The following is a 9,432-nucleotide window of genomic DNA, read 5'->3' on the forward strand; positions in this document are numbered from 1 at the left end:
TTTTTTACGTCGGTATGGCCGGTAGTCGTACCGCAGCTTCGATTCGACCCCCTGTGTATGGGTTAAGCAGGGGTAACGTTAGACTCCCTATTGTTTGTATTTGCACAGTATTTGTTTTTATCAGATTCTCTCCTATACTAATTCATATGTTTAACCCCAATGTCCCTGCATAGGTGGGGGGGGGGGGGTTTGTCTTGCTCCGGCAAAAACAAATTACGATATTGTCTGATCAGAAAGCACACAGTAAGGCAACGTTAATTGGTGTAACTTAAATACGATTGGTTATTTAAAATGAAGACGAATATTGATAAATAAAAGCATGTTCAGAAGAAATTGATGAAGAATAAATATACAATATATTAAAGCAATGTACACTAAAATGAAACTATTAAAAGATTTAAAAGATTAATTTCGGATCATGCTGGGATCACAGTCGAACAGTGGAAGAACTGGGCTGATGAAGATGGGCATACAGTGTGCTATGAGGGAAATTTTTCACTAGCAGCAGCGTACTCTTATTTCCAATGCCAATTAATTATTTATGTGTACACGGAACCTCGGTTTTCGTGAATGAGCCAAGAGAAGAAAATAATAAGAGAAGTGAACGCGAGTGGCGATGATAGTGAGGGGGTTTAACGTCCACCCGACACAAACCAGGTCATTTCGGGACTAACACGTGGTTCAATTTTATTTCAATAATTCGCTTGCGCGTAGAGGTCTTTAGGACCCGGAGAAAACCCACGAGGTTGGACATGCGACCCTACCCTTTGTCACGTACAACCAGGAAATTGAAACCACCCCAGATGATTCAATGACAGGCCTTATGATACAGCGCGCACGTGTTAACCATTCGGCCATCCAAACCCAGTGGCGATTAAAAGACGACCTCATATTATATTGTGCTAGCTCCCCGATGTAAAACTTGTTAATACAGTATCAGCTGAAGGTTACCATATCCTCATCGTTTTCTAGGTCACATATCACATTCCTCACAATAAACATCACAATAAGAACCATTAAACCTCTTGTGATATATACGGTATCATTATGTAATATCTATGCATTTTGTATACAAATAATCATTATAACATAAACAGCCAGTCTTTATAATAAAGACAGGACTTGTACCTACAGTTCTATGGAACGCTTGGGGGTTTATGTCTAGTGAGTCGTAAAGGCTAAAAAGTACAAACGTGCTATATGAACCAGGGACTTAAGAATGACGTCATCGCATGCAACGAATCATGTCGATCGTGTTTGAATTGGCGAATCCGTTGGCTATTTTTGAAGAGGTTCGCCGCCAAACACAAAAATTAGATTAGCAAGTGTATTCAAAATTCAAAGTCAAGTGTAGAACTAATGTCTTTAGCATTGTTTTCCTTCACTAAATTTAAATAGAGTTGGGACAATGTCTTCTGTTTGAATGACAAATCAGGTCGAGGAGTAGAACGTTCTCCCCGCACGGGGTCAAACTATCTTTATAGCTTAGAATAGAAAGGAAATACAGATCTATATTCCGTTTCTTTTTTATACTTTCGACGGCATTCACTACATAAATATCTGACCGTCAGGGGACATGCGAGCGTCTTTTGACCCCATGACGTCAGCGTTGATGTTTCAAGTGGGTATTTGGAAATACAATTTTTGATTTGTCTTCGCTGCAAAGTGTCTACCCACAGTTCTCTGCACCACACACCAAGACCTCACCACGACAGACTGTTTCGTTGGTTTATCCCTCACATCAACCAGAACGCCAGTTATATAACCCTTCCAGCTCCTAGTGTATCAATGCCAAGTAAAACAAAATTTTAAACTATAAAAAAAACGAAAGAGAATAGGATCTGTGTTTTAATCAGATTTACTGTTTTTTCTGCATCGATTGGGATAATGAGGGTAATAGGAATGGTTATGCTGACTGATCATCAAGGTAATGTCTTGTTTTCTATTGATTTGGCTTTCCGTCTTCCTGGTGCAAACTAAACATTATATTAAGAACATGTGGTCTATACTGAACAGCTAATTCCAAGGACGTCCGGAATATTAGCAACGTTCACGTCGATCTGACCCTTTTAAAGACTATAAACAGCTTGATCCGGTTGTTGTCATAAAACATGTTATATTCAAGCCCAGGAGTTAACCGATGTCTGGCTTACGCACTAGGAGGTCTCCAGGTGGATCTGTTTTGCAGTGTTTTAGTCGTCTTGTCAGGGAACCAGAACAGATATATTCCTTACAGGTTTCGTTTGATTATACCTAATCCCACTAAACACTTCTTTAACGAAAGCAAATTTCTGTTCCAAATTATGACTGGTCAATGGTCCGATTAACAACCAATAGCTAACTCCGTTACAAAAGTATTACGCTTAAAACAGAGCTCCAAAGTGGACCAAATATGTTTACATAACGTTACGTTATGTCCCACAATTCTATTTTTTCCCAATTAACCAGTGCATAGCAGAATATTGCAGAAAAACTAATTGCGTGACAAACGAGGCTATCAAATCTAAAACAATGTAAACAAAACTATTTGGAGACGAACATACTTTCACCGTTTTTAATACCTTAAATCACTGTCCAAAGATTTAGGGAAGACCCAGATTAAACGAAGGGTTGTCATTTTGCTGTACTTGGGATAGATCTGATTGAACGGAGGAATAGACAAGGATGGTATTTATAATAGGTTAAATACTCTTATCAAAGAACACGATTGGGGGAGTACCTTTGCAAATTCTGATATTAACTTAATATGTTCAAAATTTTATCAAATTCTAAATAGCTATATTACATTGTGCATACCAAAGAAATCAATAACTATAAGACTAACTGACAGACCATGGTTCAATACAGAAATACGTAGAGCGATAAGAATCAGAAACAGGTTACACAAAAAAGCCTTGAAAACATACTATGAGTGCGATTTAAGAAAATACAAAGTTCAAAGAAATAAAGTAAATAATTTTTAAAAAGCGTTAAAAACAAAATACAAAGAAGAAATCACAAATTCTTTGAATTCTAACGATACAAATAGCCAGAATTTCTGGAATAATCTAAGGAAAGTATTATGCCAAAATGTATCAAATGATATTCCTCCACTTTTAGACTCCAATGGAACAATTGGTCATTCAAATTTTGATAAAGCTGAATTACTAAACAACTATTTCGGATCAATTTCAGATAACACTGAGCAAGGCGAATTACCAAAATTGTCTACTTGATATTCCTTTAGTCGAAGAAAAGGAAATTGAAAAGAGCCAATGGATTTGATAATATTAGTAACAAGTTAATAAATATACCCAAACCTCAATATGTGTACCAATAAAATATATCTTTAATAAATCACTAGAATCAGGCGTTTTTCCAACAATTTGTAAAAAAGCAAATGTTCTACCTTTCTATAAAAAAGGAGACAGCTCTCTAGTTTCAAACTACCGACCTATAAGCCTATTAAGTACTTTGAGTAAATTATTAGAAAAGGTAGTTTTCAAACACCTGTTTAACTACTTTCATGAAAACAATCTCTTGTACAAATATCAATCAGAGTTTCGACCGAACTACTCTACAATCAGGAGTTCCCCAGGGATCAGTTTTGGGCCCCTTTTTGTTTTTGACTTGCATCAATGGTGTAATGCCACTTAAAGAATACTATTTTATTTAGTTTTTAAAAATCCGAATCTGATATTCGATAATCAAGCACTTGAAGTGGTGAAATGTCACAAACAATTGGGCATTATCCTTTCAAATGACGCCAAATGGACCATCCATATAGAAACTATTATCTCGTCCACCTCAAAATTATTAAATATTTTGCGTAAACTAAAATTCACCTTTAATAGACAAACTCTAAATAACATATATTTGATATTCATAAGGCCAAAATTGGAATATACGCATGTGAAGTGTGGGATGGGTGTAACGTTTCCAATACCGAAAAACTTGAAAAGGCTAGAAGCTGCCAGGATTGTCACTTTACTAACTAAAACTAGTTCTCGTGAAGCGCTTTATTATGAAACCGGATGGAATAAACAGACAAACTCCCTCAAAAGCTCAAGTATCAGAAGCCAATCCAGCAATGGCCAGAGAGGGATTTCTCGGGCCATTGTTTCAGGAATATGTAGAACAGAGAGTCTGGCTGGGAACAATGTCTAGTCTATAAACTGAGATCCCATTTGGGCAAAATGTCCTTCATAGCATACTGCATGGTGTATGGCCGTCTTCATGGAGCTGATTGGTGCATCATGAGGAGAGAGAGAGATGGGGATTAACATCCACTCGACACAAACTAGGCCATTCCGGGACTAACATATAGTTCAATTTCATTTCAATAATTCATTTTCACTTAGGGGTCTTTAGCAGTGGGAGGGACCCGGAGAAAACCCACGAGGCTGGACAGGAGACCCTACTCCTTGTCACGCCACTTGACTCAATGACAGACCTAATTTCACACGGAAGCGATAAATTACCAGATCTCTCTCCCCCCCCCCCCAGAATAAGTAGGACATTAAACCCCATTTCATTCAGAATCCACGAGTGGCAATAAGCTATTGAGAACAATAAAACCTATGGAATACGGTCACTGACAAGACCGTCATAACAGTATTATAGCAAGACCCCCCCCCCCCCCAAGACATCACTTAGTTTTTCGTATAACAAAATGATCCTGTAATCATATCTTATTTATTTTGCTTCTTATTGTGAACAATATTCAAATGGGAACACATCAATAACAACACATTTGTACACTTATGGATGTTTAATCTGTAACCAACGGTACAAAGTCAGAGGGGTCAAAACCAAAAGTACGACACAGATGTCAATAGCGCGTGTGTCCTCCACGGGCTCTTACGCACGCTGTACAGCGACGTCGCATGGAATTTACCAATGTTTGAAAGAAGGCCTGGGGCAAATTGTTCCATTCTTGGACAAGAGCAGCTTCTAAAGCAGCAATGGTGTGCATCTGTGGTCACGATACAGACGGCGTCCAATCTCATCCCAGACATGTTCTATCTGGCCAGTCCAAGACATCGATGTTGTTAGCAACCAGGTAGTTCATACTAAAACGGGCGGTATGCGGACGTGCATTATCCTGTTGGAAGTGCTGAAGTTGTGGGTGCGCTCGAAACATCGGAACAACAATTGGTTGCAAGACATCATCACGGTAGGCTACAGCATTAACACGACCCCTGCAAATGTGTAGGGCGGTCCGGTGATGAAATGTGAAGCCTCCCCACACCATTACACTTCCCCCACCCCATCGATTCGTCTCGTAGACGCAGCAGTCTGCAAGACGTTCCCCAAGACGTCTCCACACACGTTGACGGCCATCAGCGTGATAAAGATGAAAGCAACTCTCATCACTGAAGAACACACTTTGCCAGTCTACTCTTCTCCATGTCTGGTGTCCTTGAGCCCATATCAAACGCCGCTGACGGTGATGATCCCTGAGGATAGCTCCAACATAAGGTCGTCGTGCACGGAGTCCTACTTCTCTTAGACGACGTCTTACGGTGTTGGCACTTACTGGTCCTTGTCTTCCGACGACTGCTGCACCTGTTCGCTGGGCGGAATCTGTCACGCAGATGAGTGACCCGGATGTAGCGGTCTTGAGCCTGAGTTGTAACGCGTTGTGGACCAGGACGTTGACGGTCACGTGTTGATCCAGTAACTCGAATACGTTCCACCAACCTTACAATAGTGGACTGATGACAATTGAAGTGTCTGGCAATAGCACGTGTAGACATGCCAGCCCTGGACGTTCCCATGACTCGATTCCTTCACACGTCTAACAACAAATTACGTCAGATTGACGTTTCACAGTTCAGGTACTGCACATTAAGTTGAAAACATGCTTTTAAAGGGCTCACACACAATGCTGCATGTGAATATTGGGTTTTTCATGTGCATCTCGTGCAATTTTTTTTGTGCACACGGGCCGATATTTTTTGCGTTTGGGAGAATTGTGTGAAACAATAGGTCATGGTATTGCATAATATTATACATACAAAACCACCTATAGTTTTCCATATTTTGTGAAGAAACATGTGGGAGTATACCCAATGACGTTGTTAAAACTGTTGTCTACTGTAAAATGGGCCGGGATTTGTATTTATGCAATATACATGTAAATAAATGTATTTTCTTTAGCTAATATACATCTACTCTCTTAACTATATTCAGTATATGAATGACCTCTGTTAGGATGCATTTACCGGAAGCCATTTGTCAAACCACGCAAAAACACAAGCGCAAATTGTAATTTGTAATCTATCAATGCTAAGCTATTTCCGAACTATTATTAAAAGAATTTATAACAGAACCAATTACGATGTGAAAGTATCTTATACATTTATCACGTGCATGTTAAATCACGTGTCTTCTATTTCACAATCTGTTAGAATTGTTTTCCGCAGGCGAATTAATGTTAGACAGACATGAACTGGGATCAGATTTATAGATCGGATTTTCTACAATAAACGAGATAATGAAGACGGGCATACACGATTCAGTGTGTTATGGGGAAACACTTGTCATGGATTGTTTTACATGCGCCCCAACCGTCTTGCACCATGGACAAAGGGAAGCCACGCTGGTAAATCCCGGGTAATATGAGGGTCCGAAGCCTGGATCTCCTGGCTAGTAAGTCAGTGCTTTAGATTGGAGTAGAGGAAAGTTCTAATAGGCCATGGAGATATGATGTCGCGAGGTTGTTAATAATTTTATACATAATTTTAATTCATTACCTCTGCGTCTTTCCGGGAGAAGAACAAACCCAGTCTCGTTATATAGAATAAGGCATGACTAGTACATCTAACCGCCCCGCAGATAGTGCATCTAATTATAGGAATTCTAGTTTGTTAGCTAAGTAATTGCTGCGCCCATCCCAGATAATATCGGCATAATCAAAGTATGAAAGGATAATATTGTGTTTAAAGATTTTTTTATTCAATCGATATTTTAGAGAGCGAAGACAATTTACTAGTTTGATATTTTGCTTACAATGCAATCTATATGATATTTTGCTTACAATGCAATCTATATGACTATTCCATTTACAGTTAGGTTGAAAGATTAGATGTAGATGTTTCTGTTAGCTCACTTCTTTGATTTGTACCTGGTTCATAAATAATGGTGGTTTAACTATGTGGAGTATAGTTGAAATAGTCAGCATCTCTTTTTAGGGTCCGAGTTGGTGCCATTTATGGTTACAAATTGTTGTCTTATTTTTTGATAATCTACGAACCAGGGCCGGTTCCTAGAAAATTCTTAAAGTAAGCACAAAGTCATGCTTCACTTTTTCTTACGAAAGAAACTTATAAAAAACCGTCCCTAGAAAATTCTCAAGACCATTCTTACGTAAGCACAAGTCAAGTGTAAGTCTAAGCACATTGTGACTGGTAAAGTTTACCATAAACTGAGACTACGATGCTCTTTAACGTCACAATAACAACTTTTGTATGCGAATTACGTCATAAATTTGTCGTCCGCTTCATTGACGTCATATATATATATGGTTGATTTAGATGCATTTGACATGTCCCCTATATACATATAAACACAAGATAAAAAAAAAAAACGCAGACACATACAAACTAACTGAATAATTGTGAGAGCGCCTAATCTGAAGTAGCCCGTGTGTTTGTAGCCTATTGTTTACTAATTGGCAAATAAATAAAATGGTTTCAGGGTAGAAGCGAAATTTTCTATAGTATTCTTAATTTCTTCTGGAGAAGGATTTTCTGTCTTGTAATTGCCTCTTTGGTATCAAAAAGTGTCGGAAATGCCGTCGAATAACTCTACGGTCAGTCATCTTTTTGAAGTTGAAACAGACTTAAAGACCAGGTAAGATCAAAAATCTAAATTGCATGGATGTATAGCCCGTGGTTACTATATCAACTTTACGGCAAGTTCACACCAATCTGATTAAAATTAAGTCCGCTGTTAACGTGTAAGTATCCGACACGCCAAAACGCTTTTCGATTTTTCAATTATGACCTTAATCCGGTTGATTGGCTGGTGACGTCACAGGCACTACGCATAGGATATACATTATCTATACAATATCTCACTGTCTGTACAATCTAGCACTATTAATACACACGGCAACTGGACAAGCGTCTATTGGCGGTCCAATTACCACGTGACTGGCCTAATCATAATCACCGAATTATCGTCTTTCATTGGTATAGATTAGACATTTGTGATTGGAATATTTTAGAGTGAACTTAAAATGCCGTATCATGCCGTAGATCAATTTAAGCTGCCTTTGTTTAAATATGCCACGTGTCAAATGAAGATGACTCAAGAAATTAGCGCATTTACCGGTAATTTGGATAACCCCGTAATACTTGATATCCCAAACTAAAGTACAGAAATACAAATGGTGTCAGTCATTTGTCGATATATTCATTATTAGCTATAATAATAATAACCATTTCTATACATAAAGAACAACTACAGTGAATATGGAATTTTCAGATGACTATGCATAACATGTACAATAGATCGCACTCATTTCTCTGCCAATCAACGCTTGGTATCTTATTACCATGTACCGTTCCATGTACTACGGGTGTAGTAAATGAGGTTAAACTTCGCCGCGAAAATTGCACGGGATCATTCGTGGAGTTCCTGGTGCCGTTTGGTGAGTGATTAAACTGTCAATGCAATTGTAAAATACTTTTATTATAAAGAAGATAACCGATGTTAGACATTATAACCTAATCGTATCAAAAACGTTAAACCATCCATCAATTAAATGTTGTTTAAACGCAAATCAACAAATAATACGAGGCTACTTGATTACAAAAACACCGGTGAGCAATAATTATTGGGTACATAGTAATTTTAAACAACTTATTAGTAAAACTTAGTTATTTTATACAATTAATGTGTGTGTGTATGATTCTACCATTAGTTCCTTCGTGAGGTATTACGCACACGTTCCACTTAAGAGTGATGTCTTTGATCTGGCCGGCGTAAAAAAGATAATTACCTAATCAACATTCTTAATCCCACTAACACCACTGCTAACACCGAGATGTAAATTAGTTTATGACCCATGCCTGTATAACTTTTATAGTCGGATTGATTAATTAATGACAGATATTAACGACGCTACCCTTTATGTGGAAAAGCGAAGTGCTCGCAGTAAAAACCAAATAGCTGGACCCGTATAGTATTTACATATTAAAAGTGTTCGTCCAATAAGTTCCATATTGTAAAAAATTAATTAAGAGTTCAAGACTTCAAAGTTTAAAAGTTGTAGACACTCTAAATTGGATCTTAAATTATTTCGTAGTCAATTGTTTTATTTAATTAGGGGGATTAAGGAATCCTTCAGGCGTTAAAGAATACACACGCCGGCTATATATAGGTAATTAAGGAATAAACATTCCGAATATGCATTCGGTCACTGTGACGTCACTGGCGTCTGAG

This window comes from Patella vulgata, chromosome 8 (assembly GCF_932274485.2).
Source record: "Patella vulgata chromosome 8, xgPatVulg1.2, whole genome shotgun sequence".
Lineage (NCBI taxonomy): Eukaryota > Metazoa > Mollusca > Gastropoda > Patellidae > Patella > Patella vulgata.